Below are 18,036 nucleotides of genomic sequence, written 5' to 3'. Positions count from 1 at the left end.
GAAGAAGGCTCCATGCACCGGGAGCCCGACGTGGGACTGGATCCCGGGTCTCCAGGATCGCGCCCTGGGCCAAAGGCAGGCGCCAAACCGCTGCGCCACCCAGGGATCCCATATCTCTAAATATATAAATAAAAAAGCATATATATACACACATATACACATATATACATATATACTCACATATAATATTTCTGAATATATAAATATAAAACATAACATACACATATATACATATATACACATACATATACTCACATATATTTCTAAATATATAAACATATACTCACATATATTTCTAAATGTATAAATATAAAAACGTATATATACACATATATACACATATACACATATACATACTCACATATAATATTTCTAAATATACAAATATAAAAACATATACACATATATACATATATACTCACATATATTTCTAAATACATAAATATAAAAACATATATCTACATATATACACATATACACATATACTCACATGTAATATTTCTAAGTATATAACCGTAAAAAACATATATACACATATATGTACACATATACATAGTCACATATAATCTCTAAGTATATAAATATAAAACATACATATATACATATATACACACACATATAATGCCTCTATATAAATATAAAACATATATACACATATATACATACACTCACATATATTTCTAAATACATAAATATAAGAACATATACACACACATCTATACATATATACGCATATAATATACTCGAATATAATATCTCTAAATATATAAATATAAAAACATATGTATACACATATATACCTATACTCACATATAATATCTCTATATAAACAAACACACACACAGAGGGAGAGAGGGAGAGAGTCCAGCAGCCTAGAGAGCCTCGTCTTCATTTAGGACCTGAAAATACTGTCCGTGGCCCGCACCTGGCGCACAGGTAACCGTGAAGCAAGGACACGAGCGGTCACCGCGCAGCGACGCCGCGGGACTCACGTGGAGCGAGTGACGGCTCGGAGGCCGCCCGCGGGCCGCCCGCCCTGGCGCCTGAGCTGCGGAGCCGGCGGGACAGCAGGCCGCAGGCTGAGGAAGCGGCGGGAGGCCCGAGGCGGGAGATGCCGAGGCGGGAGGCCCCTCTGGCCACCGCGCGGGCCTCAGGCTCCGGCCCGTCGAGCCACGCACCTGCGTAAGGAGGGGTCGTCCGGTGTGTGGAGGAAGAGAAGCCGCACGCTGCCCCGGGGGTGGGGCCGATGCCGAGTCTGGCGTCCCCGTCGCGCAGGCCGGCCGCGCCCCGGGCCCCGCCGCCTCCGGGAAGGACACCGCGGCTCGACGGAGTCGGGGACCACGAAGCCCGGGCACAGGCCGGAGCCGTGAGCAGGAGGAAGGGCCGCGGGCCCCACGGGAGCGAGGCCGGCGTGTGGGGCCGTGTCAGCGCCCGGGTCACGGGAGGTCACGGGAGGTCACGGGAGGTCACGGGAGGTCACGGCCCCCGCGCTGTGGCGGGCCCTGCACACGCGTCCCTGCTGCTGCCTCAGCCACGCAAGGCCCCAAAGTCCCGGGGAGGCCTCTCGATTCCGCCTCACAGGGACATGGGCTCACCGTGCTCTCGACCCTCAGGAGTCCATTCTCCAGATCTTCCCTTTTTTTCCTCATCTCTTGTTATCTTTTTGGGAAGTGGGTGGGGACTCTTATTTAGTTGATGTTCATCTTTTTTTTTTTCTTTTTTCTTTCTTTTGTGTGTGTGTGTGTGTGTGTGTGTGTGTGTAAAGCAACAAGAAGAACCCTCTCGGGCAGCCCCAGGTGGCTCACCAGTTTAGGGCCACCTTTCAGTCCTTGGAGACCCGGGATCCAGTCCGGCGTGGGGCCCCCTGCATGGAGCCTGCTTCTCCCTCTGCCTGCGTCTCTGCCTCTCTCTGTGTCTCTCATGAATAAATAAATAAAATCTTAAAAAAAAAAAAAAAAAAAAAACTTTCTCTTCCCTCCTTAGGCTACATTTTCTTAAGATTCCGTGGTATGTTTCATCAACCTTTTTTCCTGCCCACTCACCCACCGGCCCAAATTATACCTACAGTTTCCCTTCTGTTCCTTCTCATCTTGTCAATACTATCCAGGACTTTCTATTTTATGACGTTATTCAGGTAATTCCCGTGTCTTCTTATTTGTATATGAGATTTCTTTGCCCTAATAGCTACGTTTTGAGAATTGAAAATTTCTTGTGGATTCTTCATGTCAAAGTGCCCAGTTTAGGGTGAATTCAGTCTTGGCTAGGAACCTTGGTTCTGCTCCCTCTTTCAGAACTTGCTTGATATGCTGCACTGGATTCATTCTGCTTACTGGTAAGAGGGAGCCCATTCCCACAAAGGGAGGAGAGTTCAGATGTAGCCAGATTCCTCCAAGTCTTACTTGTAAGCTCCGGAAAAATTGCTTCCTTCACAGAGAATTATCCTCTGGTTCCATTGTTCATTTCGCTGGTCTTTCAGAGAAGATTGTTCAAGTCAGACTGGAATATCATGCAGTTCACTTCCAATGTGGGAATATGGGTGAGAGTTCTCAGCCCTTAGCAGACGTTAAGAGCAGTAGGGTGAGGAATGGGATTAATGCCATGCAGTGCCCCAACCTTCCATTTGTTCCCTTGATCAGCAATTTTTGAAGTTTATAACACTCTGTACTGTGCCACTCACTACCCCCTCCAACACACACACACACACACACACACACACACACTCTTTTTAAAATTTAGTTGATGCTTGTAACGTTAAGGCTTTTTTATTTAGGATTTATATTTATTTATTTTTAAGGATTTGTGTATTTATTTGGTGGGAGATGGCAAGTGAGCACAAGTGAGAGAGGCAGAGGGAGAGGGAAAGAGAATCTCAAGCAGACTCTGCACTGAGTGCAGAGCCTGATGCAGGGCTCTATCTCACGACCCTGAGATCATGACCTGAGCTGAAACCAAGAGTAAGATGCTTAACTGACTGTACCCCTCAGGGGTCCCTAGGTGGGATTTTTAGATATTGAAGGAGAAAAAATTTTGCCATCCCAAGACACATCTCTTTGTCACATCACCTATCTTAAGCTGTTTTTTTTAAGGAACTGTAGACCTAAGAGAAGCTCTGAGAAACCGAGTACCAGAAAGAGAAGGACAACACTGAACCTAAATCTTTAGAAACTCTTTATTAATGGAGAAGACAAGGACTTAAGGACAAGGACCTACCCCGTTTACTGTGCCGTTCCTGGTAACCACCCATAACTGACTTCTGATCCCCATCTTCTTTTATCTTTAATTAAGATAGTATCTAAACCAAAGATGGCTTCAGCCACTGCTCTCCCAGAAATCCAGGAGGTATCCATGTTATTAAACTTGTTTGTTTGTTTTTTTCCTGTTAATGTGGCTTACATCAATTTAAGTATTAGGCCAAAGAACCTAGAAGGGAAGAAGAGAAAACTTTCCACCCCTACCATTTCTTGTGTTTATTTTATTAGTGATTAGAGGATACTGTGGTCTGGCTTCCTACATCATTTTTGCAGATAAAATGCTTCTTAAGAAATTCCTGACATCAGTTGGAAAAAAAGTGCAATTCAATATAAAAACATCACAAAACTACAAATCTCATAAAAAGACAATATCCTTCTAATTTTATGCTTTCATTTTGTAGACACAGTTAATCAAAGATGTCTACGCTATCCATTAAAGGCTCCCAAAGTCTATTTCAATAGGAACAGAAATGACCAAGTAAAAGGTTTCATTGTCAACAAATCTGAATAATACTATTTTATATATGTGTAGCAATTTGCAAGGAGTTTACAAAGCAGAAAGTGAATGTCTCTTTGCTAACCAAGGAGAGGCTTTAAATTCTAAGCAATATTTAGCTTTTCTGGAATTTCACAGGCATTGAAGTAATTTCCAAAACTGGTTGTCTCAAACCAAGACCAGTCTAACAGAGGTTAGGGTGTCTCCGTAGCAGATGCCAAGAAACAGTTCTCTACCCTCAAAATGTCTCCCCTGAATCACCTGGACACTGTCACTGAAGACTGGTACATATTTCACCAGCTACACCCATGTCAAAACGTTCTATTGAATGTTAGCGCCTAAAGCCTAAGGTAAGAATTTTTAAATGATGAAATTTTGTATCTTATGATATTTTAATGAATGTATTATATCATACAGGCAGTGGGTCATTGTGAGACACCAGACACAGGAGTATTGAGTGGAATTCAAGTGAGAAACAAGTGCATATGGAAGCTGCCTTCATATCGACTTCCTTATGGTCAGCAGTTTTGCATAATGCCACAATTATATATCCATATTTCAGGTTAATTAAATTTTAATAAGCTCAATATTATCAAGTTAATTACTTACAAATTTAAGTGCAATTTCCAACTAACCCAAACTTGAAAGATTGGCACCTGAGGTGTAAGATTCAGAATATAAAAGGGTACGATAATTTTGAGTACGTGAGTCTACAGCTTCACGAATACTAGCTAAATAAATGATATGTTCTGTTCAGGTCATCAGAAGCAATACACCAAGTTGTCAGAGGGTCTACAGTTGACTCATGAGCTACACAGTGGGTCAGAGAGAGTGATGAGGATAATGATGGTAAATATCTCAGAGTGTATCACTGGAACAACATGTGTACAGCATGGGAGTCTGGTGTGCATGGAAAGCAATTAATAAATGTTAGACCTTGTCACAAGCAGTGAAGGCTCTAAGATTTTTATCTCACTTGCAATCTAACAAGTTAGTTTACCAGTTTAATGGATAAAGGCAGAAGACACGGACTTCTGGAACTCTGTTACATAAAAGCACAGCAAGTAGTTATGGGCTTCAAGTTTGCACTGGTTCCAAGGCCCGTAGGGGCGACCCCAAGCAGCCTAGATGCTGCACATATAGCAGGCCCATATCAAAGCTGAGGACCCAATCTTGGGGAACCTGAATTTTTCTTTAAAACTGGGTTATAGGGACGCCTAGGTGGCTCAGCAGTTGAGTGCCTGCCTTCGGCTCAGGGTTTAATTCTGGAGTCCCGGGATCGAGTACCATATCAGGCTTCCTGCACGGAGCCTGCTTCTCCCTTTCCCTGTGTTTCTGCCTCTTTCTCTGTGTGTGTCTCTCATGAATAAATAAATAAAATCTTTAAAAATTAAAAAAAAAACTGGGTTATAAGCAAAGTTGCCTGACCTCTGCCCTAGAGGGAGAACTTATCTTTAATATACTGGAGAGTAACAAACCTGACTTCTGTTCTTAACAGAGACATTTCTCTTCTCTAAGGTTATTTGCTCTACAAACATCCTTAATAATATGATGCAGAACAAAATATGTCAACACTTCTGTCCTCTAGACATGTAGAAGTACAAAAGACCCATGTAAAATTGTATCCCAACAGGCCCAATTAAGAAATGTCTATTGGCGTAAATAGATTTAGGGAAACCTATACAAAATATAGTGTGAGAGATGAGCACTGGGTGTTATACTATATGTTGGCAAATTGAATTTAAATTTAAAAAATGTAAAAAAAAAACAAAAAACAAAAAGAAACAGAATCAACAGAATCATGAGTGACTAAAGACTGGGGATCCTGGTTGCATGGGATTGGGATTCAACTTTGCATTTTAGGCTAGGCTGGAGCTGATAACTGAAAGTTAAGGAGTATGTGTGTGTGTGTGTGTACACAAGCATGCACAAGTTTGGTTAGAGATGGGATGATGGGCTGTACTGACAGCCCTTTAGGTAACAGGCACTAAGTTAGACAACTTGGCATAGCAGTTAAGAGCCACAGGTTTGAAGTCAGATACACTTGGTTTACATCAATCCTTATGCCACTTACTAGCCGTGTGACAACAGCCAAGATACTTGAGAACTCTGAGATTCTATGTCTTTTGGTGGACAATGGAAATGATGGTGGAGCCTTCTTTATAGTATTAGTGTGGGGGTTAAACAAGATTATGCATAGCTAGAACCCATTCAGCGTGGCATACAGCGAGTGCCAAAGAAATGTTAACTATTGTGGTCATTTATCTTTCTTCACTAAAATGTCTGACAATCCTCATTATTGCCATTTCATCCTTGAAAAAGCATCACTTAGCAAAAATCACCAACTAGTCTTAGGTTACATGGCTATAAATGCTGCCAAAGCTCAGATCTTACCCAACTCTGACTTAAAACTCTTTGCGCTGTACCACTGTGCCTTCTGTCAAGAGGCAAAGGTGGGAATCTTTGTGACTAAACAGGAATCATTCTTTTCTTGTCTTTTCTATAACAGCATGAAATAGAAAGAGAGAAAGAAAGAAAGAAAGAAAGAAAGGGAAAGAAAAGAAAGAAAAAGAAAGAAAGGGAAAGAAAGAAAAGAAAAGAAAAAAGAAAAGAAAAGAAAAGAAAAGAAAAGAAAAGAAAAGAAAAGAAAAGAAAAGAAAGAGTATAAATATATAAACAAAAACTCTTAGCTACACTCTATGATGCCTTTAAATCTCAAACCAAAGGTTATTTCTGCCATGTTACTGGATTCCCATTTCAGATATACATAGAGCTCAGATGGTAATAAGCCTTGTTTTGCCCTGATTTAACATTATTGGATATTTAACTCCATTCTGGTTTATGAGTTCTTGGGATGGTCTGAAATCCCTCTCAGGCGGTCTGCTACCACTCCCTATCAAAATATGACAGCATCATGCTGTAAATATTGTGCTGGTCATTGGGCTCTAATGCCAACAGAGTGAGTGATTGGTGCTTCATTAAAAACAATGGCATTCACCTCTTTCCCAGCGATTACTATTGGCACATTTTCACATTTCCTTGTACTGCTCTCAAATTCAGGAAAATTTGAAAATGTATTCCTACTCCACAGAAGATTTGCATCCCAACCAATTAAATAAAATGCAGCAAGTGGAGAGGTGCCATGGAGGTTTTTATATTATTCCCTTCACAAGGAAAATTGCTGATAGCTAGTAACAATAAAATGGTATTGTCTAATTCGAGATATTTTCTCAGTTACTAAGCCAATCTCACTGAAGGTATGTATTCTTTTCATACCTTACCCACTCTATTGATGTGCTCAACAACAACAACAAAATACAATACTCTTAGAAGCCATGGCAAATTAAGTGGACAGGACAACAAAGTGATCTACATAGTACTGCTGTGTTTGTAAATGCCTGTAGCCGGACAACACTGCAATATACTAGGGAATGTCAAGGAGAGAAACCTACCTGACTTTCACATGTTTAGAATCAGAGATCTTTTAAAGGGAAATGTGACCTTCTCCATTTCAAGGTCATCATGTAATGTATGAGGGAAAAGAAGCCAATGGAAGGGAATGACTTACCCATGATCACAGAGCTAAGGAAGGACCTTCTGTCAATGCCAGACCCTAGCAGCCTTGACCAATTTCATCTTCACAGTAGTGCTTACTTTGGTAAAGGCCATAAAATGATTGCCCACATTCTCTCCTATTGTGTAGAAAATTCTTTTAAAAGGAGAACTGAAATGTTCAAATCCATACATCTTCAGCTTTGCATATCTTTTCCAAAGGTCAGATCAAAAAGACATGGAATCAATTTGTAGCTGGGTCATTGCAAAAGAACTAACTACTGAAAGGAAACAAACAAAAATATTCACCTAGTTTATCAGGGAATCAAAAGAGGTCACTAGATGGAGAATTTCCATGACAACTGACAGGCAAAAATGAACAAAGGGTTGGTCCTAGCGCTACCACTAAACTGTGAATTAGGCACACCACTCCACCTCCAGCCCTCTTTCTCCTCTCTGATGCCACCTTCCTCCCATGGACAGCCAAGCTCCCTCTAGATCCATCTTCATGTCATGTAAAGCAATAACCTCCGTTAGGGAGAATGTAAGGGAAGCACAGGTTGCCTTATACCAGCAGTTATAATCGATAAAAATACTCAAGCGAAACCAGCCACCACTGCACTGTGGCGCTTACAAGGGCAAGAAGCAAAGCTCTAAGATAAAATATAAGAAAGTTGCTATTGTAATGGAAACTGCGCCTATACTTTATGTACTAATTTGCTACTTAGCATTAGTAGTACCATTAACATAATCACATAATCAGTAAGGTGAAGGTCTTTTCCCAGCACTAACTTCTTTGCCCATGGCCCACTAAAAATTCTAAAACATTAACTTTGATTTGCTGTGACTGGATTTATCAGGAGTCCCTGGGGGAGGGAAAAAAATCCAGGATCCCAAATCTGAATCATATAATTCCTATCATTTGACATTTTGTTTTTACTTTATTCTTTAAAAAATATTCTCTTGTGGTTTTTCAATCGAGCACTCACTAGGAAAGGATGGTAATTAGCTCTGAGTCTGACTGATTACGACAAAGGTGTAAAGATTTTAAGGGCCTATTACAGAGCAAAATGCTGACACTGTGATTCAGACTCATTTCAAACCAAAAAGTTCAGTCTGCCTATGACTAAAATTAAAATAAACAGTAAATCATATCCGTGAGGCCAAGAGAGGTAGCAGTTAAATAACTGTAATGGGGAAAAGTCAAACGCGGCCAGTCACAGCTTCCTACTTCATGTCCTCAATGTCTATTAAATACCAAACTGAGGCAGATAAAGTTTCTAAATTTCAAACAGTCACACACACACAGGAAATTTGTCCTTCCCTGGTCTGATTCTCATCACCTCCACTTAGTGACGCAGCCTGTGTATTCAAAAGCAACAGGGACCCTTTTGCTCTTGGGAAGAAATGCCAAATTACTTACATCCACAGAGAACTCAAGTTATGCATGAAGGATTTTCAATTCTCACAACACAGACAAATGTATCTCCACCAATCTGGGCACCATTTAGAAAACAGAAGATACGACACTTATATCAATAGTTTGCTGTTGGCCTGTGGACGCGTTAATTTGTCAAAATATCAACACATGAACACAGCACAATTGTGTGACTGAACCGAAGAGAAATAGATGATCTCCACTGAGTTACTGATTAGGACTTTTCAGTGACAACTGATAGAAATCACAGTCCAAGCAGGCTCAAGCGACAAGAAGATGAAGGAGGAGGAGGAGGAAGAGAAGGGAAGAAGAAAGGAAACGCAGGAAAAGGAGGAAGAGTCAGAAGAAAAAAAGCCAAGAATGTATTGACTTATATAACTCGGTAAAGAGGGAAGTAGAGAATAGGAGGCCTTTGAAAGACAAGACAGAGACCAAGTCACCATCTTGAATCAGTTTCTCTCCATCACGACGTTCTGTTGTCATCACAGCCAATGTGGAAGAACAAGGGGAGGATGGGGTCTCCACACTCAATTTACTTAGATGTTTTTGATGTGCTGGGAAGTTTACAAATCTTCTCAGACATCCCAAGAAAAATTTCATTCCTTCTCATTGTTTCTGACTGGGTCTATACCTGGCTCTCCACCAATCAATATGGCCTTGGAAATAGGATGAGGTAACTGGCTTAGGCCCAGAATGGGGGATAAATCAAGGAAAATCCCAAGGGGGTCTAGAGTAGCTGGAATCATAGATTATCTCTGAGAGGTGAGAAAATGTTAGGTTTTGGGGAGAAACTCTCCTAATTTCAATTATTAATATTTCATAATTTCCCTGGTGAATGCTACATTATTCTTTCAAATTCAACTGTAAATTCAGTATTTGCACTGCAGAATGCTACGGGCAAAGGGCACAAGAATGATGAATAAGACATAGTCGATGTTCCAAGGAGCTCATGGAGGGAGGCAGGGGGGTCAAACCCACAATATGGAGTCTCCCTACACTGTTAAGAGGACTGTGAAAAGTGCAAAATGGAGCTTACAGACAACATGGAAGTCTGAGACAGGGTGAACTTAGGATTTAGTGTCTGATCCTTCAATAAATGCACTGTTAGTTCAGAGATTAGAGAGGACGATAAATCAGCAGATACCACTGTGGTCGGGGAAGGCTTCACACAAGAGGCAGGGCTTTGCAGGGCAGGAAGGTCACAGACAACCCCCACACCTCCCCTATGCCCCCCCCCCAAAAAAAAGGAGGAGAATAAGAATAAAGTTAAAATAGAGACTATGGGTAAGATTTTTAAAACTCTGATTTAGGTTCTTATGTCCATAGTGTCTTAAAAAGATCGTCAAATAGATTCATTATCATAAAACCACAAACCTGTCCTTCCATCTTAAAGATTAATAAGTACATCTAACAGCACCACTCTTTACAAAAGATGATTATTGCCTAAATAGCCTTTTTGCCTTGATGGGCCCTCCGTGCCCAAGTGGGGATGAGGAATATCCATCTTGTAAAGTTTATCCTTGCTTTTAGACCAGGGGGATCCAAACTGGCAGCCCTGCCTGTCACCCATGCTAAGTCTCACACATCCTTCCAGATTCTCCAACTTTCCCCTCTAATATCAAAGTCAACAATAACAGCATATCTGAGAGAAAGGGGACTGGCAGGCAGTAATGACACCAGACATTTCAAGTTACATTTACCAGACTCTGGGACTCTGGGATGGACTAATGATTTGATAGCATCAATTGTGGGCAGGCCCCACCCCAAAATTCTCCCTAATTTCATTCAATGATGGTAGGATCGAGTTTTGTTTTGTTTTTTGTTTTTTTTTTTACTCTGCCCAGGATCCAATGCATAATTCAGAGAACCAGGAAACCACAGCAAGCTGCAGAAATGTCCTAAGTCCACGCAGTTTCCTCTTTATCTTTAGAACCACCATGATGATGGTTCTTTCAATTGTGTGAATCAGGTATTATACTGGTTCAAGACCCAGATCAATAAGAAGTGCATCTGATTTCAACACTAGTGAAAACCAGGGTTGGACTGAGAGAGCAGAAAGAAAATAAAAATCAATTCTGTTTAGCTTTCCTGGCTTTGCATGGGCTTTGGCGGAACACAGGAGGAGACCTTTAAAAATTGGATTTCAATCTGATTTTCATCATTTCAAACACCGAATAAGGTGAGATCTGAGACTTAGAAATGTGAAAATGTCTTCTCCTTTTAGCAAATGTTGGAGATTCTGGGGGGAAATATGAATACCATTTTAAATGCCTAGTAGAGACAATTCAAAAAGAAAAGCGCCTGGGTGGCTCAGGCAGTTGAGCGTGTCTGTCTCCGGCTCAGGTTGTGATCCTGGGGTCCTGAAATTGAGTCCCACAGCAGGCTTCCTGCTCCATGGGGGGCCTGCCTCTCCTTCTGTCTCCCTCTCTGTCTCAAATGAATGAATGAATGAATGAATGAATGAATGAATGAATAAATGAATAAATAAATAAATACATCTTTAAAAACAAAAAAGAAAGAAAAGAAAAGCATACAGTACCCAAATAAGGTCATATTAAAAATATATCTATTTAGGGGCACCTGTGTGGCTCAGTCGGCTAAGCCTCTGCCTTCGGCTCAGGTCATGATCTGAGGGTCCTGGGATCAAGTCCCACAGAGCAAGGAGCCTGCTTCTCCCCCTGCCCCTCCCTCATGAATAAATAATATTTAAAAAAAAAAAAAGAAAAAAAAATCCATCTACTTAGACACAATTCTGTATGTACTCGGCACTTTTTGACTACTATAACCACCTTATTCTAAAACTCTTCTCAGGCTTAGTTTATGTTTCAGTTTTATATATCAATTCCCAGGTATGCATCTGTAAAAGGTAACTAGTTTGCAGTGCCACAGGCTATCCTGTATGACCAGCTGAATCTGCTCATTGTGTTTTCCTAGACTGATACACCACAATTTGCAAGTACTACAGTGTCCTCCACTATGCACCATGTGGGAACAGGATGCATCCTGGGAGAGTGTCTATTTTCTAAAAGGAAGTTGGAGATTGGCCCTCAGGAATGCTGAAGGAGCCTGTCTTCTCTTAAGAGAGGGTAGAAGCAGCTCAACTGAACAAGGCTCAGGGTTAAGCTGCGCCTCCAGGGTCCCCTCTGTGACAGGCAGGGCTTTTGTTTTGACCGTGGTAACAGTCATATACAATGAACTGATTTAAATATTTATTCCTCCTGGTAATCCTTTCCCAATGACACCAGTTGGCCAACACAACTAGACATGCCCTTCGGTCTGTGTGGTGACTAGCTCATACTTCCAAGGAGTCTCAGTGGTGGCATTGTCATACTGCATCCTGGGAAAATAAGCAGTGATCTGAACTGGTCCAACTAGTGGAGGCAATCCTACAGCCCTGTAGGAAAGCAGTCATCTCCTAGAGCTAACTCAGGGTGGAAGTTAGAAAAAGGGAAATGCCCTTGACCATGTGGTCTTGGCCTGGGAAGGATCAGATGCTGACAGGTGAGGGGATACACCAACCCAGAACTGCAGAAAGTTCAGGAAGTTATGGATAAATACAATGAGAAGCATATAGACTTCTACATCTTGGCGACTAACGCATTTCTGATCAGGGAAATAATGTACTACAAGCATTAAGGATGACAGTAGAAGAGTGATTCATGCAGGGTTATCTAAAATAATAAAAGCAAACAAAAATAGCTCATATGCATCCAAGATTAGAAGATCAGCTCACTAAATTATAGTTCTAAAGCCCACAAGACTATTATGAAACCACCGAAACTGGGATTATGTTGTTGACACAAGTCTTTGTGAAGCCATTCTGAACTCGAAAAAAACACAATACAGAACAGCATGAATTTTAGGATTCTAATGAATGCACATGAAAAGTAATATGTAGAAATGAAAATTGCATGAGGCGATGTTTTTAATATTGAGTGAGTCATTAATATTATCATAAATTTGTCTTTAAATTGTACAAATGGTATAAAAGAGAGGTAGTAAGAAAGAAAACAACTTTGCTAATGCTTGTATGTATTAAACAGACACTGAAAGTATCTCGGGTCCCGTATTTAGAAGCATGGAAGCTTTTGGTACCGGGAAGGAGAAGCCCATCTTTCTCCCTAGATGAAAGCAACTGACAACTGCAAAGGACACACAGACTGGCAACAAGCAAATACATCGTCCCTAAATTAGCTCTAATGGTTCCCTGACAATATACATAATATTATAGCACGTGAGTATATGATTTACAAACATATAAATAAATAAATATAGACCACAACAACATGTTCAAAATATTGTACCTACAAATATATGGGGGCCCAGTCAAAAAGCCCTCAGGATTGGATGCGATGCCAAACACAGTCCTCAGATCACATGTGCAAGCTCTACTGAGAATATCATAGTCAACAAAGAGTGATCATATTAAGACTAGTATAATTTAGCATTTATTTTTTTTAAGATTTTATTTATTTATTCATGATAGACATACAGAGAGAGAGAAAGAGGCAGAGACACAGGCAGAGGGAGAAGCAGGCTCCACGCAGGGAGCCCGACATGGGACTCGATCCTGGGACTCCAGGACCATGCCCTGGGTCAAAGGCAGGCGCGAAACCACTGAGCAACCCAGGGATCCCAAGACTAGTATAATTTGACATTTAAAGATGCATTCATGATAGGGAAATATTTTTTTTCTTTACAATACAGAAAATACATGAAAGAAAAGAGTAATGCATTTGAAAAAAAAAAAAAGAATGAGCCAAACAGAGCCCTAGGGCCTTCCACTAGAAAGGACTTCTTGGGGGACTCCCACTCAGGCCTCTTTCCTTTGGATGCTCCCAACCGTTCAGAAAAGCAGTAATTCATCAAAAATTGGTGTTTGCAAAATTTTCACACAAGTAATTACACTCCTTGCCTGCCTTATTCTGTGTCTCTATTTTTTTCTCAGTTCACTTTTCATGTAAGTTTCTTCAGCCCCAACTCTACAGTTTTTTGTTTTTTCCCTGATCTCCAACCAACAGGGTCAATATCTTGCCTCTCTGTCATCCCCTCAACAACCCCCTTATGAACGCAAAATTCCCAGGGCCCAACCCTTGCCTTCCCAGGCTCTATGAAGACTAGAGAATGGACCTTAACATTTCTTTGACTCACTAGCTGGTACTGACCACACCTCAGAGAGCTTTAATTTCCTTATTTGTAAAATAACACGTTTGAATTTAGAGGGACTTTCTCAATAAATATCAGAGATTATGGTGCAAAGGAAAGGCATGACACAATATTTTAGGGAGATGGAGCTATGCCCCATGTTTTTTAAGATGTTTCAAATTCCTTAATTTTGCAACACTGTAATCTAGACTAGTGGATGTTTTTCTTACAACAAAGAGGAAAGCAAATCAAGCAGTTCTCATTTCTGTAAAACAGCTAAGCAAATTTTCTGTTAAGGATTTTAAATGGAGGATACAAGCTAAGGATTAAATGAAACAAGGAATATTTGAGGTTTCAAAAGGAGATTTTTAGTGGCATACATGAAAAACAAAATCTGAACGTGATTTTTTTGTTGTTGTTGCTGCAATTTTAACAAGTACACTCAGCTCAGTGCAGGAAGACCCTCATTGGAATGAATGATGTCTCAAATGCACCCAACTGAAACCATTCTTGGAGGTAGACATGTCACCTACTAATGTGCCTCCAATGGCCTAAATTCATGCTTGGTTTTGGTTAGAAGAAACTTATCTGGGAGTTGTTTCTTTTTTTTTTTTTTTTTTTTCCTCGGGAGTTGTTTCTAAACAGCAATGAGAGGTTTCCTTCAGGACAAACGGGCATAGATCTACTATGTGCTGTGGTTTTTGAGGTTGAGTCTGGGTATACATGGTAAAGAGAGTCTGGATTGCTGTTGAGCATGAGTTAGGTGCTGAGAAGTGGGGTGTAGGAAGTGAGTAAAGAATATGTCAAAGGGACCAGCAATGCTGGTGCGGAGTATCTGCAGCCCTTGACTGACCAAATGTGTTGATGCAAAAAGGAGGAAATTGAGGTATGTGGAGATATGACAATTTCATAGAGTTTAGGTGGCAGGATGAGGACCAAATTCCAGAGCCCTCAACACATCCTAAGTATTCTCAGGCATTGTCCTAGACTAGTTTCCTTTTAAGCTTAGTTCCTCTCTTGGCCTTGAGTAAGAAGTTCCCCAAGAGACGGGACAGGACCACTCACACTGTACCTGGATAGGGAAAGAAGAGGATGAATGGAAGTGAGAAGCAGCCGTAAAAGAATAGTAGGGGCTTTGCCACATCCTTGGGTGGCAGTTGGTGGGCCATAGCACCTGGGTAGAAGGGACCTCAAAACAGATCCAGAACAAGATATCTGTTTCCAGATAATGCAACAGATCTGGAACACAGACCCTCAGGGACAACTCCCCAGATAATAGTAAATTTTAGCAATATGAACTGAAGAGAAAGAAAACTATGCACCAGAAACCCCATGGTGTCTGAATAAAGGCCCAAAATCTTTAAATAACAATCTACTTATTTGGCTTCCACCCCTATAAAGGATGCAAACTTAAACGCTTATAGAAACAGAAGGTGACACGAAGAGTCCAGTGGGTGGTAGGGGAGGGATGATGCACTGGGATGGAGATGGAGTGAATGCAAAACTCAGGCCTCACACAAAAGCCAGGACTGCTCTTCAGCTCTCTCTGTCCACTGCTTCCAAGGCGGCCCAGTATTGCCTCATTTCTTTTTTTCCTGAAGAAGCGGGTGTGTAAATGATTCTGTGAAATCTTCAGATTTTTAAACTTTGAAAGTAAAAACACAAATGCTCTTTCTTTCCTTATAGCAGTTTTATTCATAATTGTATAAAGGTTTACTCAAATTTAATTCATAATTACCAAAACTTGGAAGCAACCAAGATGCCCTTTAGTAGGTGAACGGATAAACAAACCAATGCTACGTCCCAACAATAGGATATTATTCAGCACTAGGGAGAAATGGGCTATCAAGCCATGAAAAGTCATGGAGGGACCTTACATTCATATCGCTATGTGACGGAAGCCTATCTGAGAAAGGATATATAATATACGAATCCAATTATATGACATTCTAGAAAAGGCAAAACCATGGGGACATTGAAAAGATCCATGGTTGCCAGGCTGGGAAGGAGGGAAGGATGAATGGACGGAACACAGAGTTTTCTGGGCAGTGAAACCTCTCCGTATGATACTAATTGTGGATATAGGTCATTATGCATTTGTCTCTACCCGGAGAATGTACGACATCAAGAGTGAACCTTATGTCCACTATGGATATTGGGTGATAATGAAGCATCAATGTAGGTTAATCAATTATAACAAAGTATCACTCTGCTGGGGGATATTGATAAGAGGAAAAGGCTATCCATGTATGAGGGAAAGAGGTATAGGGAAAAGATCTGTACCTGCACCCTCAATTTTACTGTGAACCTAGAACTGCTCTAAAAATACAGTCATTCCAGAAAAACATAAATACCTACATACATAAACACTTTGCCACAAAACTCAAATACACACATCACGTCTGCAGTTAAAATTTGGTAAGTGGACTACTGTTTTCAAAATCTGGGTACCTCAGATAACATCACTAAAGTCTTTGCTGCTTATCCTTTCGCCTGCCAAGCTCATCACCCATCTCTGGCTAGCAGATAAAATGCTTGGAATACTCTATGCAACTAAATTCCTACAAAAATGCTCATAAACTGGTACCTCACTAGACACCTATTGTTTTTTTACTATAAAATAATTTTTACCTAATTTAAAAATTGTTAGCATTTAAAGATTTATTATACCTTCAAGAGACATAACTGTCATGATTTTAATGACGGATCTTCACCTCTTTCTCATTTTCTGAGGCATTAAATATGGCTTAGAGCATTCCCCTAGAGAGTAATCAGTTAGCATTCATTCAAATTTCATCAGGAAATCTTGCCTTTATCTCCTTTTATTTTTCATCTTCTCTACGCAAATAACATCCTCAACTCTGAGGAAAACTGGAAAACTACTTGCTCTCTTTCAGAGTTGTAACCTCTTATGTATTTATTTATTCAGAACCCATAAATCATGAGTCAGTTCCTGGAGAAGCCAGCTTGGAGCCAGCTGTTCTAACGTAGGGGCTGGTCAGCTTATTTGAAATCTGGATAAGGCAGGTTTGTATTAACAGAATCCAGATAGGTCTGTATGTCCAGAAAATTAAGAAAATGAAAGACCCTGTTGGTGGTGACAATGCATTATTCAAGGACTCATTACTTGCATGTTGGGAGCATTCACTGAAATTTTCAGTTTTCTTTTCACACAATAAAAAGGCGTGAAGAGAAAACAAGGGACAAGATACCGTGCCATCTGCTTGTCTGGTTTCAAAGGGAGGTGGATCATAGTCTTCCACCAAGGAGGGCTTAAAGTGAATGCGAGGAGTGGAGGATCAGTAAAAGACAAACAGAACAAATAAGAAATAAGTAAGAAGTACATTTATTTTTATATTGAAAAAAATAAATGAGAAAGAAATAGTGTATGGATCAGTTGCCAACTAGCGTATTGACTTATCCTAAGGGTCCAACCGGCGAATGTTGGCATCTCTCAAAAAACAGGCCCAAAGAGAGATGGGAAGAGAAGACACAGACAGGGGCTGCGCCAAGGAACTCAGATCCTTTCCTGCCTCCAACCACCCTTTGAACTCTACCCTCTGCACTTAGAGGGAGAAAGGCCACTGGATGCCACACTTAGAACTTACTAGTTTGGGGGCACCTGGGTGGCTCAGTGGTTGAACGTCTGGTCAGGTCACTCAGGTCATGATCCTTGGGGTCCTGGAATCTAGTCCCGAACTGGGCTCCCGGCTGGGAGCCTGCTTCTCCCTCTGCCTATGTCTCTGCCTCTCTGTGTCACTCACGAATAAATTAAAATCTTTTTTTTTTTTTTAAAGGAACTTGTTAGTTTGGCTCTGAATAATTCTTTCCACTGGGTCACTTCTAGTGTCATTCCTTCTTTCTAAATACATGGTTGTGATAAAATAATATAAAACAAAAGCACGTAAAGTTCATTATGGCATCTAACATAAAACTTGTGTTGGGAATATAACCCATCATCCATCGCCCAGTGCTCCCAACATAAAGATATTTGTGGAATCTTTTAAACTCCAACGTGTTTAGGCAAATTCCTTCTTTCAAATATTGAGATAATTCTCCCAACACACTTTCTATTATCTTCCAAAAAGCAAAAGCCAAGCCTCAAGCTCTGACAGCAGGTATACATAGTCACAAGAGAAAGAGGCATGCTTAAT

At 40.7% G+C, this 18,036-nt stretch overlaps 1 protein-coding gene and 1 long non-coding RNA gene across 9 annotated transcripts in view; one reads left to right on the top strand and one right to left on the bottom strand.

The window, feature by feature from the left end:
• NRG3 (neuregulin 3) overlaps positions 1 to 18,036 on the bottom strand; it is a 1,055,421-nt gene that overhangs the window by 840,612 nt on the left and 196,773 nt on the right. The window lies entirely within an intron of this gene.
• LOC144312477 (uncharacterized) lies at positions 1,199 to 4,910 on the top strand. Its single transcript, XR_013377967.1, has 3 exons — positions 1,199 to 3,232; positions 4,165 to 4,264; positions 4,505 to 4,910. It is a non-coding gene; the product is annotated as an uncharacterized LOC144312477 (long non-coding RNA).

This window comes from Canis aureus, chromosome 4 (assembly GCF_053574225.1).
Source record: "Canis aureus isolate CA01 chromosome 4, VMU_Caureus_v.1.0, whole genome shotgun sequence".
Classification (NCBI taxonomy): domain Eukaryota; kingdom Metazoa; phylum Chordata; class Mammalia; order Carnivora; family Canidae; genus Canis; species Canis aureus.
Note: the sequence above shows the minus strand (reverse complement) of the source record. Positions and strands in the feature narration are given on the sequence as shown.